Source organism: Equus asinus, chromosome 4 (genome assembly GCF_041296235.1).
Source record: "Equus asinus isolate D_3611 breed Donkey chromosome 4, EquAss-T2T_v2, whole genome shotgun sequence".
Taxonomy (NCBI): domain Eukaryota; kingdom Metazoa; phylum Chordata; class Mammalia; order Perissodactyla; family Equidae; genus Equus; species Equus asinus.
Genome location: NC_091793.1, coordinates 79882019 through 79905047, shown reverse-complemented (window position 1 = coordinate 79905047; position 23029 = coordinate 79882019). Strand labels below are relative to the sequence as shown.

At 43.3% G+C, this 23029-nt stretch overlaps 1 long non-coding RNA gene across 1 annotated transcript in view; it reads right to left on the bottom strand.

Moving 5' to 3' along the window:
- Nucleotides 1-23029, bottom strand: part of LOC123285280 (uncharacterized) — a 56108-nt gene that overhangs the window by 14886 nt on the left and 18193 nt on the right. Inside the window, exons 2-3 of the long non-coding RNA XR_006526967.2 lie at nucleotides 1146-1936; nucleotides 343-551 (exon numbers count right to left, since the gene is read on the bottom strand). This is a non-coding gene — a long non-coding RNA (uncharacterized lncRNA). The remainder of the gene's footprint in view (nucleotides 1-342; nucleotides 552-1145; nucleotides 1937-23029) is intronic.

Below are 23029 nucleotides of genomic sequence, written 5' to 3'. Positions count from 1 at the left end.
CAGCATAAATCTGAAAAACTTAACTGTCCACGGAGAGAGTGTTTGTAGAGCTTTATTTCAAGTTATGACTTTTTTTCCTCCTGTTTTCATAAAGGGGGGGTGGGGAGAGGTGGATCTGATTACTTCAGCCCTCCTCTTTCAGAATCACAGTTAGAAAAGAATGTGAGTCATTTGGAAACGAGCACTCAGCCCGTTCCTATCACTCTCTGGAAGCTACAGACATTTTCACGGCACGTACACGGATGATCAATTTCTAAGCACATCTTTGTTTTTCCTAAATAGCCGCATTATTTGTCTGATGTTGAAAATGGCATCTGTACTGTTTGTGATTTCCATACTCACTTGGCACCATCAACTGCCTTTGATGACACTCAGGATTTTTTCTTTTTTGTCTTCTTCTCTCCAGCTGCAAGGCCCAGATGTCAGGTTCAGGAATGCGTTTTCTCTGGCAGAGATATCTAGCTTCTCTCTGCGGTCCCTAAGTTGGTCACTATTGTGAAACTGCCAGCAAAATAGCACAAGATCACACGAAAGACGGGATTCAGATGTTTCTGTGAAAAATAAAAACAGAGTCTGAAACTGAGAGGAAAAACACATTCCTTTTGCCTCTAATTATAAGCCAGGCAAGTGGCAGGCTGTGCCTGAGCAAATTGCGATTTCCCCCATTTGTCGGCTGCTCATCCATTTTCTCCTCTTGACAGTTTTTTATCTCCCCTGTCTCCATCTGAAATCAGCAGCTGGGTACGATGAAGGTTTTGCCTAAGTTAATCAAACCTAGGGCAGTGACAGGGTCAGACCCTATGTAAAATAGATGAACAAGGAAAAGGAAAAAAAGAAAGGAAGGAAGGAAAGAAGGGAGGGAGGGAGATAGACTAAAGGACTTGGTAAGGTGAACCAAGGATAAGGGCCAGACGACCACCCAGAACTACTCTGCCCAGGAAGCAATTTGTGGCAGCATTCATGTTACCTGGGTATTGGGATGCCACAAATAGCTTTTCTTCTTTAAGCAACCTTTGCAAATATAAATGGAGATCAAGCTACAACCTGCCCTCTATTATCCCAGCCTGGCTTACACTGAGTCTAGCTTCAAAGACATCTTGAATGAGGCAGAAAAGCAAAGAATCGTAGCCCAAAGCACCACATACCAGTGAGGGCTGCGTTAGACCAGGAGGCAAAGAGAATCTTAAGCCATAGGGGAGCCTTGTGGTGTCTAATTATTTTTTCCTTTCGAAGCAGCTGCCCTGGGCCGAGCAGTTGTGTGCAGGGCAGAGTTTAGAAGCTTCCCACGGTCGGGTTAGTCTACGGACTGTTCACCAGCTGCCCCTTGCTCGCCGCCTCAGACACTCTCAACAGTTCAAAGGAGTTTGCTGAAACTTCATTAGCAAGAGTCTGTCTCCCAGGCCAAAATTCAAGTTATCCAGTGCTTTTAGACGTAGAAAGTCGTGTTGCTCCTTAACAGAATTTGGCTTCATGAATTCACCCATCCACAGGATGCACCATGCCATGTGTGGCTCTACCATTTCACGGTGTGGCCCATGTGGATCCAGATCATGTCTCTGTTTAAGGGAGGTCCACTCAACTGCAGTCTGATTCTTCTGCTTCCCTCCACAGGCTAGCTCCCAGGGCCATCCCTGCTCCTGGAGCTCAGGGCAGTCTAAGTGCAGTACGGATGGGAGACTTTCTCCAGCCTCCATCTTTGAATCTGGAGAACGGAGTGAATGCTTGGGAATGTCAGCCAACTGGAGTAAAGCAACACCTGCAGATTCCTCTGGGAGTTTACACCCAGCCGTGGCTTCTCCATCTCCCTCGCGCTCACTGATTCCATTCTAGGCTTATTTTGATTCAACATGGGCCCAAAGGGCAAGACAGTAACAAGGATTTTGAAGGCTGGTCATATACTCCAGAGCACAGATGATGCAGCACACCTATATTAACTCTGCAGGGAAAAGTGGACATGGTGAATTTGTTGAAAGAAGGTGCATTCATATCACAGGGCATAAATAAGAGCATGAACTCTACAGTAAATGTAGTCTTTTTTTAAAAATCACAAAACTTGAGAATCACTGGATTTTTAAGGGAATTTTCAGAGAAAGTATGACTTTATCCAAATGTGGGTTACTGCTGCTTCTCTGGATCACGGCCCTTAGGTCAAATGAAACACCACTGTCAAGGCCACTCAAACGCAGAGTAGGATGATGATGTCCTTTCTAGCCAGCGTGCTTCCCAAGCCTCCCTATCACCTGCCTTCTCCCCACCTTCTGGCCCTCAGCTAGATTTCCCCTGCTCACTGCTTCAGCCAGACTGGCCTCCCCTCTGCCTTGTTACTGGCTAATTCTGAGTTAGCTTCAAAGACATCTTGAATGTTTCTCTCTATCCTGTGAGCACAGCAAGCTCTTCAGTAACACAGAAGATTTAGATGTCTCCCCAAAAGGCAAAATGCACCTCAGTCTTGTACCCGGCCTCTCACGTAAACTGCATCTTGGACCCCTGGTTACACGCATACTCCAGAAGACTTTCCAATCTGATTCTCCTCATTCACACACTGTCTCCCTTCCCCACCATCACCTGCCTTATCTCCACCAGGCATTTTGACACAATCTTTTGCTTCCACACTGGTATTGAAGAGAAGCTGAGGGTGCTTACAGGTCAGTGCCTCTTGCTCTGTTGTATTCCCTCCAGCTGGGTCCCATGTCACACAGCTGGTGCCTGAGCTGTAGCCGGCATCTGTGGAACAGGCAGCCTGGCGGCCTCAAACAGGGCTCCCCTAGTTCAGCACATACATCAGTGCTGGGTGGTGAGTGGAGTCTACCCAGCTTGGGGCATCTGGTTGACAGTACCTGAAGGGCTTCTTTTACTTGAGATTTAAGAAGCCACAAAATGAATGTGATGTGAAGGAAGAAAATGAATGAGCTACACGTAGGTTGTTTAACAACCTACTGACCTAGGTAATTTTTTCATACATCTCATGAGTTAGAGAAAATTCCATTTATAGTCCTCTTGTCAGGAAGACCATGTGGGTGCTCGGGATAAATATTTTATTTGCTCCATTGAATTGGGGGTGGAACCCCTAAGGCACCTTCTCTGGCAGCAATAGGTGTTCCCTAAACTGCCCTTCAGAGAGGGCCTTTGTTTTGCAGACTGAGGAGGTATACAAGTTGGGGACTGAACTGAGCTTTCTGGTGAAAAGGGTGAAAGAGATGGAGAAGGAGAAGGGGATTTGGGCAATCAAATTTGTCTGGGGACCACATCTGCAGTTGTTTGCTGTGTATTGCACAATAGAAATGACCTCTGTTTTCCCTATGAAATCTTCCATAGGCTGTCCTTAAAAATCACAAAGTGCAAATATAATTAGATTTTTTGGTGTGGAAATGGTAGAGGCACCAGGTCTGCCTACCAGATCCTGCAGCACCAAGTGCATGTAAATGAGTGGGACCCTGTATACCCCAACCACGGGTATGCCACAGAGGGGATCCAGTTTATCCGCTTTGTGCTTTCATGCTAATCTTCTTGATCAGACTCCAGGGCTCTCGAGGACTCTCTGTGTTTTTTGTTTTCTGGTGATTATAATGCAAGAACTTTCTCAATTTCCCAGCAAATTTTCTCTGCTCTAGCTGCTGTTGCTGTCGCAGCTGGCAGCTTTTCACAGTCTCAGCACATTTGTGTGTTCTGCATCATGTCCTAGTCGGCTCAGTTTTGGGATGCCTGCTCTGGGATGTGCTTTGTGTCCAGTTTTGACCACTTACCCTTGAAAATGGCTGTCAGATTTCCTGGTTCTCCAAGTGACTCCTCACCTTTAGACATAGGGTCACAGGGCCATGACCTCACAGATCACACCTTGCTGCCACTTCACTACATGCCCACATGTCACCCATTCATTCACTTTAAAAACATTTATTGAGCACCTTCTTTGTGCCTGGCACTTTTTTAGTTCCTGCTTCCATGGGGCTTACAATCTAGTGAGAGAAAAAGACTATCAACAAATAGATAGACAATGTGTGCTGGACAGTCTCTCTTTGCTACTCCAGATCCACTCCCCACCCTCCTCCACCTTGCTCTGTGCCCCAAGAGGCGGACTTCTATCTATTGCATTGCTTGGGCTTCCTTGACATCTGGCTTCTGGGTGGGTTTGGCCAATGTGTGGCACCAGCAGGAGATGGAAGGTCAGAAGAAAAAGAAGGTGTTTACTCCCCTGGTCCTCCCTCTACCAGGTGGTGACTTGGCAGCAACTATGTTCCTCTACCTAGGGCCACGTGTCCTGATGGAAGGCCTCTCCACCATGGCTACAGCTCTCTGTGGGTTCCAGTGTCAGCTTCCTTCCCTTGTCCCTTCAGGGTCGTCATGCTTTCCTTAAAATAGCTTCCCACTATGGACAAACCCTGGATACTTAACCATTTCCATTGTCCCTTCAGGGTCACCACACTTTCCTTAAAATAGCTTCCCACCATGGCCAAATGCTGGATGCTTAACCATCCCTGGTTGGTTCTCTTAACCCTCCCCACATCCTTGAAAATAGTTCTTTCATTAAATTACCCCAAGGAAAGTGTCATCTGTTTCCTACCAGGATCCTGTTCTATATAAACGTCAAATGATAAGAGTTATAAAATATATATATATATATATATACAGGGGCCGGCCCTGTGGTGCAGTGGTTAAGTGTGGACGTTCCACTTCGGTGGCCCAGGGTTTGCTAGTTCGGATCCCGAGTGTGGACCTACACACCGCTTATCAAACCATGCTGTGGCAGGCGTCCCACATGTAAAATAGAGGGAGATAGGTATGGATGTTAGCTCAGGGCCAGTCTTCCTCAGCAAAAAGAGGAGGCTTGGCAGCAGTTAGCTCAGGGCTAATCTTCCTCAAAAATAAATAAATAAATAAATAAATAAATAAATAATATATATATCTATCTATATATATAAAGCAGGGTAAAGGATACAGAGTGAGAGGGAATGAGGGGAGGAGGGTTAATTAGTATAGAGTGGGCCGTAGTCAGGGAAATCATCTCTGAAAAGATGATGTTTGAGCACGAAGGAAGTAGGGAGTAAGGCATATGGATGTCAGGGGAGGAGCCCTCCTGGCAGAGGCAACAACAAATGCAAAGGCCTGAGGAGGGGGTTTCTTAGAGTGGTTAAAGGGCTATAGAGGTCCAGGTGCCCAGAGTGGAGTGAGGATGAGGGCAGGGATAGGAAATGAGAGCAGAGAGGTGGCAGAGGGCCAGACTAGTTAGGGCGTTGTTATGGGCTGGATGCTTGTGTCCCCCAAAAATCCACATGTTGATGGTATTAGGAGGTGGGGTTTGAAGTAGGTGATGAGCATGGAGCCCTCATGAACGGGATTAGTGCCCTTATAAATGAGACCCCAAAAAGCTCCCTTGCTCCTTCCACTGTGTGAGGAGAAGTCAGTAGTCTGTAACGAGCCCTCACCAGAACTCGGCCGTTCTGGCACCCTGATCTCGGGCTTCCAGCCTCCAGGACTGTGAGAAATAAACTTCTGTTGTTTATAAGCCACCTAGTCTGCGGTACTTTGTGTTAGCAGCCCGAATGGACTGAGACAGCCTTATAGATCACGGTAAGGACTTTAGAGTTTCTTCTGAAAGAAATGGGAAGCCATGGGAGAGTTTGAGCAGAAAAATAACATGATCTGACTTACTTTTAAGAGGATCACTCTCATTGCTGTGTGGAGTGTACACCGTAGAGGGTGAAAGTGAAAGCAGGGAACAGCATTAATGGGCAATTCCAGCTGTCTATGCAAGAGACAATTACGGCTTGGATTGCAATATGAAGGCAGTAAAATGTCAGAAGTTTGTTTTTGTAAATGTTAATTTGAGATGCTTATTCTATATCCAAGTGGAGACGACAAGTAGGCAATGGATTTTCAGCTCTGGAGTTTGGAGGAGAGGTCAGGACTGGAGTTATAAATTAGGGAATTATCAGTATATACATGGCATTTAAAGTCATGGACCTGGATGAGATCACCTTGAGTGACTGTCAATGCGGATGAAGACGTCCAAGTGCTGAGCAGAAGGTCCTACCATCATTTAGAGTTCAGAGGATGCAACAAATGTGCCTGAATGAGGTGGGAGGGGATTCAGAGAGTGGCCCCAATGGCTACGTGAAGAAAGAGTTTCAAAAAAGAGGGAGTAATCAACTGTGGTGACGTCCACATGAGAGTTGACCACTGGATTTAGCGATGCGGAGCTCATTGGTGACCTTGAAGGGAATAGTTTTGGCAGGGTTGTGTGGATGAAGACCAGTTTAAATGGGTTCAAGAGATAGAAAGGGAGGAAAGGAAATGGAGTCAAGGATGAAATATAACTCTTTTGAATATTTTGCTATAATAAGAAGCAGAAAACTGAGGATGCAGCTGGAAGGGAACATGGGGTCAAGGAAGGCTTTGCTATGTTTTGATTTGCGGGCTGATGGGAATGATCCAGTAGAGAGGGAAAAAACTAATAATTTGGGAAAGAGAAAGAGGCCAGTCATGCAGGAGAGAGGAGTTAGCCTTAGATAGAAGCACAGTCAATTCATTCCGGCCTACCAGAGGGAAGACAGGGAAGATGGACACGGATAGAGATGGGTAGGTAGTTAAGGTGGTGGAAGCTCTCTTCCAATTGCTTCTATTTTCTTAGTAAGAAATAAGAAGCAAGGTCATCAGCTGAGAACAAGGAAGGAGGAGGTGGTATTGATGGTTTAGGAGAGAGAAGGTGTAAAATGGACATCTAAGAGAATAGAGAGTGAGTTGACTGGAAATTTATCACTGGGCAACACTAAGTGTCCCCTTGAGGTTTGTGGTCATACGGACCAGTGACCTCTTGCTGACCATACATCTTTGTGGTCTGACCAACCCTCACATATGGCTCCATGTTCCATCTTCAGTATGCCCTGACCCTTGGGAAGCACTCATCCCCCTGCTCTCATCTCTCGGCATATTGAAAGGCCATCCTCCCAGCACTGTGGCTTTGGAAAAGATGGCTTTCAGGCAGGGTGCCACTGGGAAGACTGTCCCCCTGAAGACACCAACAGAGCCTTCTCTATTCTTCCTATTTCTCTCATTCAAACTGTCTGATCCGGGAGACAGGGATTAACGCTGTAACTCTGCTTTCACCCGCCTAGGCATTGTGTTAGGCGCTTCAGGAATATAAAACTAATAGGGATCCTGCCTGAATTCAATGAATGCATAATCTGCTGGGGGAGCAGTGATTTGTACACAAGTACCTGTGTACAATAGCTAAGCCCACTTGACCTTGAGCACTTCCAGGGCTGGAGCTGCACTAACTAGAGTAGGAGTATGTGATTCAGATCAGATGCTACAGGGGATCAGAAATGCAAGAGATGAGGAAGGGTTTAGAGACTCGGGAAGTGTGTACTGGGGCAAGAGGACTTATGCACAGTCATTAGGCATGCAAATCGTCTTGTGGGCTTTCCAATGTGTGCAGTGGAATACGTTAATAAGCTCAATTTCCCCCAGTGCTGAAGCTCTGCTCTATGCCTTTGAACTGACACACCCTGTCAAAATATGTGGAAACTGAGTACCCTGAGTTCAGACCTCCCATGGAGAATGTGAAGGGAAGAAAGAAAGAAGGACTCACCTGTTGACTGCCACCACCTCGCTCCCTCCCAGACAGCAGGATGCAGAAGCCTTGGCCCATACTTCTCAGCAAATTTCCTTTTCAAGATGTCTTTACCCTCAGTGTTTGTTTCAACCAGTTTGCCCACATTGGGGGTGGGGGAGAGGCATCAATGGAGAGATACACTCCCTCCCTCCCGGGATGGCCTCCTTCCAGTTCCTGGGAGTCTGGGATTGCACATCATCTCTTTTCTGGATGCCTACGGTTAGGGCAGGAATTAGCTCATTTTGCCTGTTTGAATTAATAAACTGGAGGTGTGCTGTTTGTCTCATAGCCGTCGTGCAGCTGAGTGACAGATCTAAGCCTTTGTCTGATGCTGAGGCTCCATAGGAAACACCACATATTCTTGCTGAACTCTGATGGAAAGATAAGCACCACAAACCATTAAATTTTAGATTGTACCTGTCATTCACTATACCTTTCCAGTGCTTCACAGTGATAAGAAACCCGCCTAACATCTGGCATCCCAAAGATCTTAAAACAAGGTTAGTTCGTTTCATAACCTTAAAGAGGTGCAGAAACTGCATTACAGCAAGTAATAGAAATACTGGTCCAGAGTACCACTGGAACATCATAGAGAATAAAATGACTAGCTAAGAGAAGAAAAGAAAATCAATGTCGTTTGGGCTTAAAGGGCAAACTGCAGGAATATCTAAAATCAGCAACCTCAAGGACACAGAGCAACAGAAAAGAAAAATAAATCTAGGGTAAACAAATTCAGACCATAGAGGGGCTTATTTCCTGACTGACATCAAAAGTTGATTGTCCTTCGCCATGACAAGTGAGACAAATGACACCCCCTTCGCCCATCACCCCGTTTTCTAACCCCAGCATCCTGGCGTTCTCAGGATGATATCTGTTAATGGCCAAAGCTAGTTACAAGTCTTTAGTAAAAAGCAAACAAGAATTTTGCTCTGGGAAACCCAGGAAGAGACTTTCTCACTAGTCAAGCCTGTGGCAGAGTGGGAGGAAAAGGGTGGTTTTCTGAGAGAAGAGACCTGTCTGTGCTGCCTGAGAGGAAGGTGGGGACACCACCAGCCTTGAACAGGGCTTGGCCGGGAACACCGCTTGCTTAGGCAGAGCTGGGAGGCAGAACGGGGAGCCGATGGGGTCTGTGGATGAGCTGGGAGTTGAGCCGGTGTGTGGTGGGGGCAGAGCACTGCAGGAGGCTCTGCCTTGTCTGGGAGTAGAGCAAGGACAAGGATGGGACTGAATGCGGAAAACCATCTCTGAGTTAGAGAGAGGGGCTAACCGCTCCTGAGTATTTGTCATCCATACCCTCACTTGGCAACTCAACTCTGGGTGGTTATTTAACATCATTTATAGTCAATATCACCCCAACTAGATGGTCATATTCTTGAGGGCAAGCTTTTTAAGTTAAGCATTTAATCTCTATAGCAACCTCTGAGATAAGTACTATGACCGGCTCTATTTTGCATGGGAGGACACTGAGGCAGAGAGAGAGATGGATAAGCAACTAATCCAGGATGACACAGTTAGTGAGGGATTCCTTACAGTTTTATTGAATAAAAGATTAAATCAACGAAAAGCCATGCATAGATTTTCAAAAATATTCTTTTCAACTTTCTCAAGCAAGTTTAAGATGCCATTTGGAAGTCATAATTAAAGTATTGGAAGCAAACTGTTTGAAGAGAGCAACTCAAAGTGGGTGCATTGAGATAGCAAAACAGTCAAAAGGTGGTCTGTAATTAGTGTATTTGATCGTAAAAAGCACAACAGTGAAGCCTGTTATCTAAAGCAAGAGATAAAAGACAATGCAGAGTTAAAGATAACAAATTTCAACAGTCAGGGATTTAAGTTCTCTGGAAATCACAGCTGTTTTTTGTATATGCCAACCAACTGGAACTCATCACAGGACTCATTGAAAGCCCACAAGGTCCTGGCCAGGCTTACAACAGCCTGCAGAAGCCTCTTTCAGGGCCTTACATTTGAAAAACGGATTCACCATGAGAAGTCAAGAGGAAACTGACGTGGTAAGTGTGAAAGGACAGGCTTTACAGCATAGTTTCATACACCCTAACATTTCCACCAGGGAGCACAGCCCCTGGCCACTCCGTACAACCAGCAGGATACAGGGACATCAATAAGTCTATATGCACTGACTGAAAGGCTACTATCAATTTTTATATTTATAATGAAGGGTGCATCTGCATTGGCAATGGTCCTTCAGTCAGTCAACAAGCACTTGGGAGGACCTACTATGTGCTGGGCTCACTGCTAGTTACAAGTTTGCCAGCATAGAGAGCTGTCCCTAGAGTCTGTGGAACTCAAGGGCCCTCATTCCTCTATAGAAACCAACAAACTTGAGTTGAATGTTGACTCAAGTCAGCATCAGGCTGGAAGCCAGCTGGGCTAACAAGTCATCTGGGCAGCTCGTATCCAATCAACAAGCTGCCTCCTTGTTTGTCTTCTCATCACCAAGGTAACCGAGTAAGGCCTTGACCTGGCTGCCAAATGCCCCATTCCCAGCCCTCTGCCCGTTTGGTGTCATTTTCCTCATCTCCCAGCTTGACTGCCTTGCTTCCCCCACAACACTTCTACCCACTGCTCTCCCTAGTGTTGATACTCATACCGACCAAGGCTGCTCTGGAAGTTTCGTTTTTACTAGGTTTCAGATCTCTGCTGCGTCAGTGGGGAGCGGGTGCAGACATTTTACCTTCAGAGTGAAGCCCTGCAAATAGTTGCTACCAAGTGGGTTGGCTGAGATGAAAGGAAAAATGGGGTTAGTATTTACCGAAACTGGTCAGACTGAAGTGGAAATCCCCAAAGAGAAAGATGCAAAACACTCTACTGTTTCTAGTTGGGATGGAGAGATTTGTGGAACCAAAGTGGGAGTGGGGGGCGGAATATGGTGCAAAATTGGTTATATGGCAAGAGAAAATGAGCTAGGGGCTACATATCTTTAGATGAAGGATAAAAATTTTCAAATATGCAGAAAATAATCTAATAGTGCCCAGATTAAACAAAAGTTAACATTATGCCTTTTGGCTTCAACTCCTTTGTGTCTTTTTTTTAAGATTTTTTTTTTATTTTTCCTTTTTCTCCCCAAAGCCCCCCGTACATAGTTGTGTATTTTTAGTTGTGGGTCCTTCTAGTTGTGGCATGTGGGATGCCACCTCAGCGTGGCCTGACGAGCAGTGCCATGTCCACGGCCAGGATCCGAACCAGCAAAACCCTGGGCCGCCGAAGCGGAGGTCACAAACTTAACCCCTCGGCCACAGCACCGGCCCCCAACTCCTTTGTTTTAAGAAATAAGATGTCACAGATCTAATTGAAGCCCCCTTTGTAATCCTTCTGACCTCATTTTTCCCCCTCCCCAAAGTGCAGATAATTTTCGAAAACAATGAAAGCTACTGAGTCGTCGTACTAGGATCATTTTTTATAGACTTTCATTGGTTTTTCCTTCATGTTAAGAATAATAAAGCTTTGTTAAACAACTACTAGTTTGTTAAAAATGTATGTAAAACAAGGCAAATTCTATTTCTTATATACCTCACCACGCTCAAATGATCCAGACCTGGATCACGTGACATTTCTTCAAGAAAGTGGCTCATTTTACAGCCTTAAAGAAATGGAGATTTAGCATGTCTTCTCCTAAATATCGCCTATTAGGCCCCGGAAAAGAATTTGTCCCTCTGGGCCCCATTTCTGAAACTCACCTCTTTCAAAATACACATGGCCGGTATCACTTCTGCTAGCTAGCTAACTAGCACCTCCCTCTAAGAACATCTCTCCATGTATGCAATATAAACCAACAGGCATTAGTCTAAGCACTTTATGTATATTGAGTCACTTAATCTTCACAACAACCCACTGAGGTAGACACGGTCATTATTGTTATCATTACAGATGAGAAAACTCATTTGAGACATGTGCAAGACTTGATGTACTTCTGCAAAGGAATATTGTGGTTGTCATGAGCTCCTGTGTGCAGAGTAAACTGTAACCCTTGTCCAATTTTATGTTATTGTACTATGTAATTACTGGGTCTTTAATAGCCTAAGGCTTCAATCCATCCAGTCATTGTGTCAATGCTTAGTAGTTTGTAGCTACTCCCTTGACTTTCTTCAAATACAGCGTTTTCATTTCTTCATGGAGAACTCACTAGAAGACAAATGTCTCATTGGACACAGATCGCCCATTTTGCATCCAGGAATGTGTTAGCCATCCAGCTTCTTGAGCCTAAGGAAAGGCCGGGACTCCAGGGAGGATCAATCAGAGGCACTCAGCAGTAGCAGCAGGATGCCAGTCATAAACAGATGCAGGGGGAGCAGGAAAGATGGCGCCCCTTCAGCCACAGTGCCTCTCTTCTGCCTTCTGACCATCTTTCCTTCCCCTGATGGCCTGGCCAAACTGTACTCATTCTTCAAGGCCCAGCTTCATCCTACATCTGCAGTGAAGCCCTCCTGGACACCTGCAGCCCAAGCTGGTCCCTCATCGCATTGACCCTTAATGTTGTGTAGCGGGTTCCTGTGCTTCCTCTCTCTCTTTTTCTTTCTCTCTCTTTCTTTCTTTAACTGGCCAAGGAGGAGACTGGATGGAGAAAGGAAGGTTATGATCATGGCAGCTCTACCAATCCACTCCTTGGAGGCAGATGGTGTTGCATGGGGATTGTATGACTACACAGCAATCTTCCAGCCATGAGAGGGGCAATAGTCCCTCCTTCAGCTCCAGAGAAAAGCAATATGGACATGTCAGGGATCTTCAAATGCCTTCTTACCGTGGTTTACAAGAGGTTCAGTAGGACAGGCTATTAGATCGTATCTGGTAAGAGGAATTAAACATAAGACAAAGGTAGCAGGGTGAGGGGATTAAGAGCATGGACTCTGGAGCCGAATTGCCAGGGATCAAATCCCAGCTCTACCATTTACTAGCTAAGTGACCTTCAGCAAGGTATTTAACCCCTCTATGCCTCTGTTTGTTAATCTGGAAAACCAGGGTGATAATAATAACATCTATCCCATAAGGTTGCTATGAGCTTTAAATGTACTGATATTCATAAAGCACTTACAACAGTGCCTCATACAAAATGGCACCACACAAGTGTTTGCTACTATTTTTTGTGTCTCTATCCTCTCTTGTAATGTTTTCTTTTCCATTAAAATAGTACTTTCCTTCAGACTGCTTATCTTAGAGTATTGCATATCATGCTTTGGGTCTAACAGGCCTCCTTAATGTATATCAATTATTTTTGCAAAAATGATCTGCAGAAATGCCTTTCAGCCTGGCCTAATGCAAGAGTCTGGCAGACCTGAGTTCAAATGCCAGTGCTATTCGCTAGCATTTCTAAGTCTCAATTTCTTTATCTCTAAAAGGGAGCTAATAATATTTTCTTCATATTATTGTTATAAAAATTAGAAATAATTCTGGATAATAATCAATTAGCATATAGTAGACATTCAATTAATGATGGCAATTTTCATCATCATTGTCATTATCATGAATTGTGTTTCTCTCATGTTCCATAGAGTACTTAGCATACTGCCAGAACTTGTTTTTAAAAGGTAGTTATTACTTATATTCTTGAGGTTTTTAATTTTTCTACAAAAGAATTCTCTTATACAAGCTAACATGGGCTCCGTAAACATATTATCACGTAATTCTAATGCTTCCTACCAATTAACAATGATATGCTAAAGAAATGTAAAAATAATTCTCTAAACCACTTTATTGAGGTATGATTGATATATAAAAAGCTGTATATATTTTAACACATACAAGTCTATGAGTTTGGTAACAGGTATACACCCGTGAAACCATCACTACAATCTATGTCATAAATATATCCACCACCTCCCAAAGTTTCCTCCTGCCTTCTCTAAAAACAATTTTTTGCATCCTGTTTATATTTGAAACAAATCCCCAGGTTTTATTATAATACACGCACTGAAACATGATTGTAGAACTATTTTCAAAAAAGAAAGTCTTGGCTTCAGTACTATCCTAAAAATGGTTATCATATTATAGTCCATGGTAGGCATCACTATTTTTAAGGAGAAACCAAGTCCCAAAGGAATACCGTGGGAGCTTGCTCAGGATCTACATTGCCTACAGAAAACAGTGTGGAGAAATAGCAATTACTCAAAATCTTTTTGAAGCTACAAGGGATTTGTTCCTTTGAAATCACTTTCAGCAGTTAAAAAAAATTTTAGAAAAAAAATAATGAAGGGCTTTAGCCTTATTCAGAAGACTCAACAGCATCACGGCATGATAGCGCTATAAGGAATCATCCTAAAGATCATTTTAGGACCGTTGCCCCACTTTACGGATTAGGAACTCAGGCCCAGAGAGGTGATGAAAGTGGCTCAGGACCAGTCATTCTTCACTTCTCTCGCCACTGGTCCACTCTGGGCCAGAGTTCTTACATTTGTACTAAACTCAAGAGCTACTGCATTTCTTCTTTGACTGAAAATTTAGATAAATGTGCGAACTGATAAACATGCACCCAAAGGGAGAGGATTTATGCCTCTCTGTGGGTGTGAGATTAGCAAAAAAATAAATAAACAAATAAGGCAGCATGGTTGAGACATACTCTTTCAACATAATTTTGTTTCACCAATGACTTTGACTATTCCATCCATTGTTTTCAAATTATGATCTAAAAACTATCTACTCAAAAACACATTTTTTGGTGAGGCCTGAAAGGCTTTGATTACTCAAACATACAAACTCACCAGAAGGCACACCCAGAGTATTCACATCAGGTCAGGTGAATTACGAGAAGAACGCCCAGAGAAGAGTTGTATTAGTCACCCTGATATATATGGTTATAATGTATGTCTATGGAAAGCCCCATTGTTCACAGCAACTCAAATAGAGCAAAACCTTCACAGATGCTGAGGTAAAAACTCTGTTCTCAAGCAGACCTATACTGTCCCTCTTGATGCTACTGAGAACTCTGCCTGTCAGAGGAAACCAGACAGCACTCCATGTGGGAAGCTCAAAAATGACTTTGAACAGGTGCTTCCGCAGTCTCTTTTCAATTCCATTTTCTTGGACTTCGTAAAGGGCTATCAGATACCGGGATTAGAGATACAATGCAAATACAAAACCATTTTTCTTTCCCCCATTGTCCTGATGTAACTTTCTTCACTGGAATTCCATCTGTATATGAAAGCGAACTTTACCTCAAGTTACGTAAAAATTATTTGGGGAGGGGAGTTGTCGAGGCTGAAGTTCTTTTATAGGATGGAGAGAGTGACTCAGTAAATTCTTGTTATATTCCTGCTCACACAGCCTCCTAGGTCTTCCAGGCATAGAGAAAGGAAATGCAGATCAGCCCCCCCAAGGCACTCCAGCTTCCCCAGTGTATTTTCCTCTGGATTATTTTCTAAGTATATAAATGTAGGTTATTTTGAAATCTTAATTCCTTACTTCTTTTTCTCCTATTAATTAACTTTGTTGTTATTTCAATGCTCTTTAGCACCTCTACTAGAGAACACAGGAAAGAAAAGGAAACTCATCTATAATTAGACAATACTGAGAAAATATTTGATTCAGTCGATACTGGAGGAGAAAGAACTGTAGAACAAAGTGTCTTTAGAGATATCACTTTATAGTAGTTAAGATGCCTCCAGATGCGATTTTGGCTGCAAGAAGGAGAAAACCCGACTTTGTTTAAGAGCTAAATTTGACTTTGTTTAAGAACTAAAGATGTGATTACTTCATATAATAATAAGTCCACGGGTAAGGAGTTCAAAGGTTGGTGAAACGGCTCAGTAGTATGACTAAGGGCCCAGCCTCTTACTGTCTCTAGGCCACACCATCCTCAGAGTGTTGGCTTTTCATCCTCACACTTGTTTAGACGTGGAGGCAAGATGGTCATCACAATTCCAGCTGCTTTCAAGGCAGGAAGCAGAAGGCAGGGAACAGGCTTTCTTCCCCCGTTGCCACCACTTTATCTAGGACAATAATCCTTCCCAAAATCCCTTCTGCAGACTGTCCCTTGGGTCACATGAGCCAGGCCTAGCTGCAAAGGGAGGCTGAGTAAAGTCATATTTCATTTCCAGTCTCTATTCTGTACTGAGAAGTAGGCAGGGAAGAGGGGATTGAAATGACTACAGGATTAGCCAATCAATAGTATCTGCCACTGGTGAAAACTGTCTTCCGTGTCAAATAAGAAAATTGAGGCCAAGAGAATTTAAGGAAGTTACATTTAACGTTTGTCAAGCAACCAGGGTATGCTGGACCCACAACTAGTTGGTGACAAAGCCAAAGCTAACAGCTGGGTCTACCTAACTTCCAGCTCGATGCATGCATTTTAGATCATACTGCAGCCTGTTCAATTGCAGAAGAGAGGAAGGTACACACTGGGGAGAAAAGCAAGCAAGATTTCTGCATTCGATAGATGAAATTACTAGAAAAAAGGGGGAGTATTATTTGATTCTTCTTGAATAGCACAGACACAAACATCTTTCTACTAGATATTAGCACTGGTAAAAAGATGCATCAGGGAGGAAATTTTGAAACTACTGGCTAGTAGTAATATGTAGGCATCTATGATCTAGTGGTCTAATGGTTAAGATTCAGCATTCTCACTACCACTGCCCAGGTTCATTTCCCAGTCAGGGAACCACACCACTCAACTCTCCGTTGTCATACTATGGTGGCTGTGTGTTGCTGAAAGCTATGCCACCAGTATTTCAAATACCAGCAGGGTCACCCATGGTGGACAGGTTTTAGCAGAACTTCCAGACTAAGACAAACTAGGAAGAAGGACCTGGCCACCCACTTCCGAAAACATTGGCCATGAAAACGCTGTGAATAACAGTGGAGCATTGTCTGATAGAGCACCAGAAGGTGACAGAATGACGCAAAAAGATCAGAAAGGGCTCCTCTCTGCTGTACACAGGGTCGCTAGGAGTCAGAATTGACTTGATGGCACTAGCAAATGATCCCTGCACATTAATGACCACTGTCAATGCTGACGCACCCTTAAGATTTGGAGGAATTAGATGTAAATTTCTTCTATGTTAGGTACCCACAAGGAATTGAAAATCTACCATCCAAAAGACTAAAAATAGAAATATGAAAAAATTGCACTGTTTTGGAAACTTTTATCATCCCTGAGTTCATGAATGAAGAAACTGAAGCTAAGCAAATTTCAATGACTTGTTAAGTCTCAAGGAGCCTCAATGACAAAGCACAGATCAGTGATCAGTGAAATATTTGTGTGATCTTAGGGAGTAGATCTTAAGCCATACATTTAAGTAGAATAAATATTTTATTTTTCTGAGGTATGTCAGCTCTGTCTAAATTCCCAGACAACTTAGGCAAAGGCAGGGACGTCAACCTCAGTCACCTTTGAAATTCATCCCAAAGTTGACACTATTTCCTGAATGACCTAGATAACCATAGCTATGATCCTATTCCTTATGGTCCTACAAATAACTTCACATAGAGACTTCTAATGACAACCATAAATTGCTTAACTTATAACTTATATATGGAAATGAGAGTTTCAAAATTATACTCGGGTATGAATATTAAGAACCTCACATTACCAACACAAGCTCTGTTCTAAATAAATGCATCAAAGGCACTGACACTGGCCCCTTGGACTATGAGTATCCTTAGATACTCCAGTAGAAGAGTGGGAACGGAATCACCAGGCTGGCTGAGGGGCCGGGAGGTGAAGAGGACCAAGTCTAGGCCAGACCAGGCTGGGGCAGGCGCAAATGGGGGATCACTCCCTCTGCTCAGATCCCAGGAGTTCCCAAGATATCTTGTGTGACTAAAAGCAACCACATTAGCAAAGGCATTGAGGAATGGCCTTCTACTCTGTAGAAGGTTTGTTCTTACCTTGGGCAGGGCTCAGAGGGAAGGGGGATTTCACTGTTTTCACCCTGTTCCCTGACTAAGGCATGGCTCTGCTCTAAACAAGCCCAGTTCTTTGGAGAAAGACAGAGGCCTCATTGTTATATTCAGGGGAAATCCACATTAGATTTAGTATGGTGGCTCATGTAACGAATTATGACACCACGTAATTCTTGCATGTGAAGAAGCTGCAGGAAAATATGAATTTTTAACCATGTTCTTGTCCTATTGTATACAAATGTTTTTTGTTTCCTAATTCAGTTTATTTTTGTGACCGCTCTAGAGAGATACTTAATGCTAGAGACAGAAGAGGCTCTAGGGATGATCTGCTTAGACCCCATCCTTTGACAGAACAGAAAAAGATACCCTAACAGTGATAAAAAAAAAAAAAAAAAAAAAAAAAGCAGCCAAGCCAGAATTATAACCCAGGGCCCCTAACTCTCAGTCCAACCTTCTTTGATTCTCTGATGTAAGAGATAAATTGCTTCCTTCTCTTCTGTGGCTGTATCTTGGACCACCTACAGTGAGGGAATGGGTCCCTTCCCAGACTCCAGAATGTATCTTACTGTGAACAAACAGTTTTATATATAGCAATTGGTAAAGGTGAAATCATACTATACTTCAAGTGCATTGAGGTATTTTGTGGGCTTACCAGGAAACTTAATTATTACTTACTATTGCTATGGAAAAAATATATTTAGGGTTCCAAATAACCAACTTGCACATGCAATTTTGGAATAAAGACAGTTCATAAATAGCCTGAGACTGTGACCCCAGTCGTATAGTTCTTGGAAATTTTTGCATTGTCTCCGTGATCACAGATACCCCATGACTATGAGATGACTGCGGTGGTTGGTACGGAGTTCCCCAAGCATTTTCACTGGGGTCTCTCCCACCTAGGCCCTTCCAAGTATCAGAATGGCTGCATCTCCAACAGCTGAGGCAAGAGGTCCTTCCTGAAGATGGATCTGCGGCACGTCTCCATGTCTATCACAGAGATTCACTGAGATACACACTGCTGGTGTGGTGAACACAGAGATACATCACCCAGGTCCCCTCTCAAAGAGGGACTCACCACCTAGCTGCGAGGAGTGTGACCAATGACAGTCGGCCTCCTTCTGTCAGCTCCTTCAGGGCCAGCCTCAGCCAGAGAAAGCCACTTTACCCAGGACTGTGCCTTCCTGGCATAGTCTGCATCTAGTGACTGAGTGAGGCTGTGGGATAAGGGCCAGAGGCTTTAGTTCAACATGGGAAATGCACACAGGCAATACTCTCTCCAGAGCCCCCCAGGGGGTTGGCCAAGATTCTTTTGGGCTTGCATTGTGGTTCAACATTTTCTTCTGCCCAATTCTGTTACCTCCCTTTCCTTTGACAGGTGTTTGTTTGTTTGTCTTATAAAAGACTTTATTTTTTAGAATAGTTTTTGATGTACAGAAAAATGGAGAAGACAATACAAAGAGCTCCCATATACCTCACACCCAGTTTCCCCATTACTAACATCTTATATTAGTATAATACTTTTGTTACAATTAATGAACCAATATTGATACATTACTATTAACTAAAGTCCATGGTTTATTTAGATTTCCTCATTTTTTACCTAATATCCTTGTTCTGTTTCAGGATCACATCCAGGATACCATATTATATTTAGATGTTATGACTCTTTAGGCTTCTCTCCTTTTACAGGTTTTGGTCTGAATAAACATCTCACATGCCAAATTCGATTTTATCATCTGCTTCCAGAGAACCTAGTCTGTGATAGCTAGTTGCCCATCCAACAGCGATTCTCCCTTCTTGCCAAAAGCATTCCAATTTCTTATGGGCAGCAATGGGCCCAGCCTCAGGACATGAATCACAGTGGGTCTAATCCAATAGGAAATCCAAATCTAGTTTGCTGGTGACTGACCCGGGGTGGGCATGTGACCCAGTCTTGACCAATGAAACACAGGGAGACATCTGCCAAGGGCTTTCTGGGAAGACTCTTTTCCCTGCTAAAAGAAAAATTATCATAAGAGTTCAAGGAGAAAGGGTCCTTTTTTGCCCACTTCCCTCCCTATCTGCTGAAGGCACTGTCCTGTGAAGCCCAGAACTGCAGTGACCTCAGGCAACAAGGCAGCGCAGGAGGGCAAAGGCTCCTGGATCTTTCACGGCATCATGAAGCTGCAGAACCAACCCTGGAACTGGAATTCTTGTAACGTAAATAATAAATGCCCTTAAGTTTAAGACACTGCCAGTTGAGTTTTCTCTTCCTTGCAGCTGAGAGCATTTCTAACATGCACTCCCTCAGGCCGGCACAAGAAAAGGGTTTATTCAAAGGATCCACGTGGCTCACAGGGAGAGAGAATCTCATAACACTTTTATAATAGTTCCAGGCCTCACAGACCCTGAACTGAACAGTTCTAAATCCAAGGCAGGACCCCTCACTTACAATTTTAGTGGTCTTCACTCCAGTGTTTGACTCCATGTATCTTTTCTCTGCCTCACATCTTCTGCTTCCTCACAAATACAGGCCACTTAAGGCATCTGAAGTCTCACTTAATTTGATGACCTTTCAGCTTCAGCTCCTTCTAGAAATTCTGAGTATATCTCTGTTGAAATCCTTCAAGGAGAGAATATAATTGACCCAGCACATCTTTTTCTGCCAGGCCATACCACAGGGCACTGGCCAGTCTACAGATTGTTTTTGGCACAAGTATCCTGTCTTGGTCCAATCAATTATACTCGGAAGAACAAGGTCACATGGTACAAAACCAAGGCACACAGAGCTACCCGTTCATCAGGACTGTGCCTGGGACAGTGAGTGGGTCAGGCTCAGTGACACATAGTGTCTAGAACAGCAGCAGGTGGGAGCAGAAAGGTGGAGATATCAATGCCCTGCACTCTTTCCCCTCCTCTCTGTTCCTCTCCCACCAAATTAGTCCAGTTCTAAGACTTTTTGTCTGTTTATTACTGGAAACATTCCTGTCTCACACAAATAAAAGACAAGACATCTCCAAACGAACTTTGGTTACTGTTGCTAGAGAGAGAAAGGAAAGAAAGAAGGAACGAAGGAAGGAAAGGAAGAAAGAATGAACAGAGCCAGAGGCTACTGTCTTTGACAGGCACAGACAGGTGTTGATGACAAAGACTTGGCACATTAGCAAGAGAGGGAGACAGAAAGCAAAGCCATGGAGGAGTGAGGTCCAAGCCAGCTCCCAACTCAGCCCAGAACCAATGGGAAACAGAGATGGTTTCATGGAAGACAGAAGTTTTAATGGGTGACATAAACTACACTAATCCAACAGGCTCCTGTGGTACTATCCCGCCCCATGGAAAGCATTCCATGGACTCAGCCATACCCTGGGTCATAACATTCTTCCCACAGAAGTGTCATCTCCTTTCCCTGACTTTGGCATTATGATACATTTTTACTGTGCATCTCATCAGAAAGGCCTAGGTTAATTTTATTTCCAAAACGGCAAAAGTACCTAATTTACCCCTGGGAATAAGACAAGCAATAGGAAAATTAGCCCAATGTATCTAAAAGCAGCAAGCGAAACTATGAAGATGGATTTTACTCCATGACTACCAGAGTTTTCTTGCAAGCATTTGCTTTGCAGAAACCTTGGCTTTCATTCCTCTTTTGATTTCTTTAAGCTGGTCTTTGAACACCACACAGTAGGTAGTTGGCCCTTTTGATGTTTGGCACTGGCATAAAAAGGATGAGTTATTTAATTTTCTGCAAAGGCGACCAAGCCTGTTCTGTATGTAAAAAGGCAAGCCGTTCAGGCATATGTGACTATGCAGGAGTGAAAGCTTTTCTTCTTTGAAGGTTCAAAGGTAACATGACAACTGAATTCCAATGAATTGTGCATCAGACCCTGAAATGTAAAAACTAAGGTAGGCAACTTGAAGTGCAAGGTTAAAGCAATTATCAGGAAAATTACAAGGAACTGAAGGACTGCTCATGGTGAAAAAACATTTTTTTTCTTTTTCCTCTCCAATTACCTAGGTCGGCTGTCTTCTTACCAAATAGAACGTTGGCAATCCAAAGGAAAATGCAAAAGGAACCTCAGTGGACTATGTCCAGAAAAGCAAGATGAATTAGAAATCCGGCTTGATTATGCAGATAGGTTAGAAAACAGGCTAGTAGAAAAGGTTCGTTTAGCCTGAATGGTCCAGATTGGTCACTTGTACAGAATTGAGTCGATGTGTTGTGATGGGAGTTTTTAATTTGTGTATAAACAAGGCCCAGGGGGTATGCAAACAGCACTCAACAGATTAATTGAATGCCTATATGAGCTAGACTGTGTGCTAAAGTGCCAGGGATACAGAAACAAAAAAGATAAACATTTACCAAAACTATTCCATGAAAAAAATCTAAAAAGGATAAAATGGAAGTAAATTAAAATAGATGTCCATAGAGTTTATGGGTTTGGAGGATGATTAAACACTTTGAGTTTCATGAACTTTCCAAAGCCTCCAGCTTACTTGAATCCAATCCAATCTCCTTAACATGGAACTGAAGACCTGCTACAATTTGGCTTCAAATACTTTTCTATTCTTATCCCCTATCAAGCCTCTCCAGCCCCACAACATACACTTTAGGGTCAACTCAACTGTTTTCAAATGTGCCATAACTCTATGGTTTCAGTCAAGCCATTCTCTCAGGCTGGAATATTCTCTTCTCCTGCATGCTTCATATCCCCCATTCTTCCTGCCACCATTCCTTCTGCCCTACCACATCTGACTGTTGAAACCCACTCTCTTTAGCCTAACTAAATGCTAAAGCCTCCATGAAGAACATCACTGATTCCTCTTGGTCACAATTGCCATGCACTCTTCTGAGCTCCTATTACATTTTGTTTGCGCCTCTTGTTTGGTGGACATTGTTTATACTTGGCATTATAGTCAACATGTCTACATCCTCTACTAGATTATTTTTCTGAAGGGAGTCAGGTCTTACTCATTTCCATAGTCCTGATAGATTTACACAGAGTAGGTACTCAACACATGTTCATTAATGTGTTGAACCAAGTTGAAGAAGGACAAGTAAGATGCATGAATGTGTTCTCATTACATAAACATAGCCAATATCTAAAGTTTGGATAGCCTATGAAAATTCACTTATGCTTTTTTTATTATCTTTTGTTTCCTATATCAGCACATTGCTTTTTCCATGGGTTTCCCCTTCAGACTTCTGCAATTCTTGATATTTCTCATTTTTAAAACTTATTTTTGTTCTGAACCACTCTTCCTTTGTATCTCTATCTGTACCAGGAAGTTAGGCCATTTCAGGAAAGCATGGACCAGTACATGCTGACAGAACTTCCTTATCATCAGAACATGCTCCTGCCCAGACACGTCAAGGAAATGTATATTCTGGAGGAACATTCACAACACTGTCAGCTGGAGGAAGTTTCTTTTTTCCAGAGCATGTCAGTCAGTACATGAGGAGAGGCATGTGGACAGACCAACTTCAAATAAGGAGCTTCTCATTTGCAACCAAAATTAATTAGATGCCTGGGCTAACTTTAGCTGATTCTTCCAAAGACTAAAAGAAGAAAACAAAGTCTAGGGAGAGGA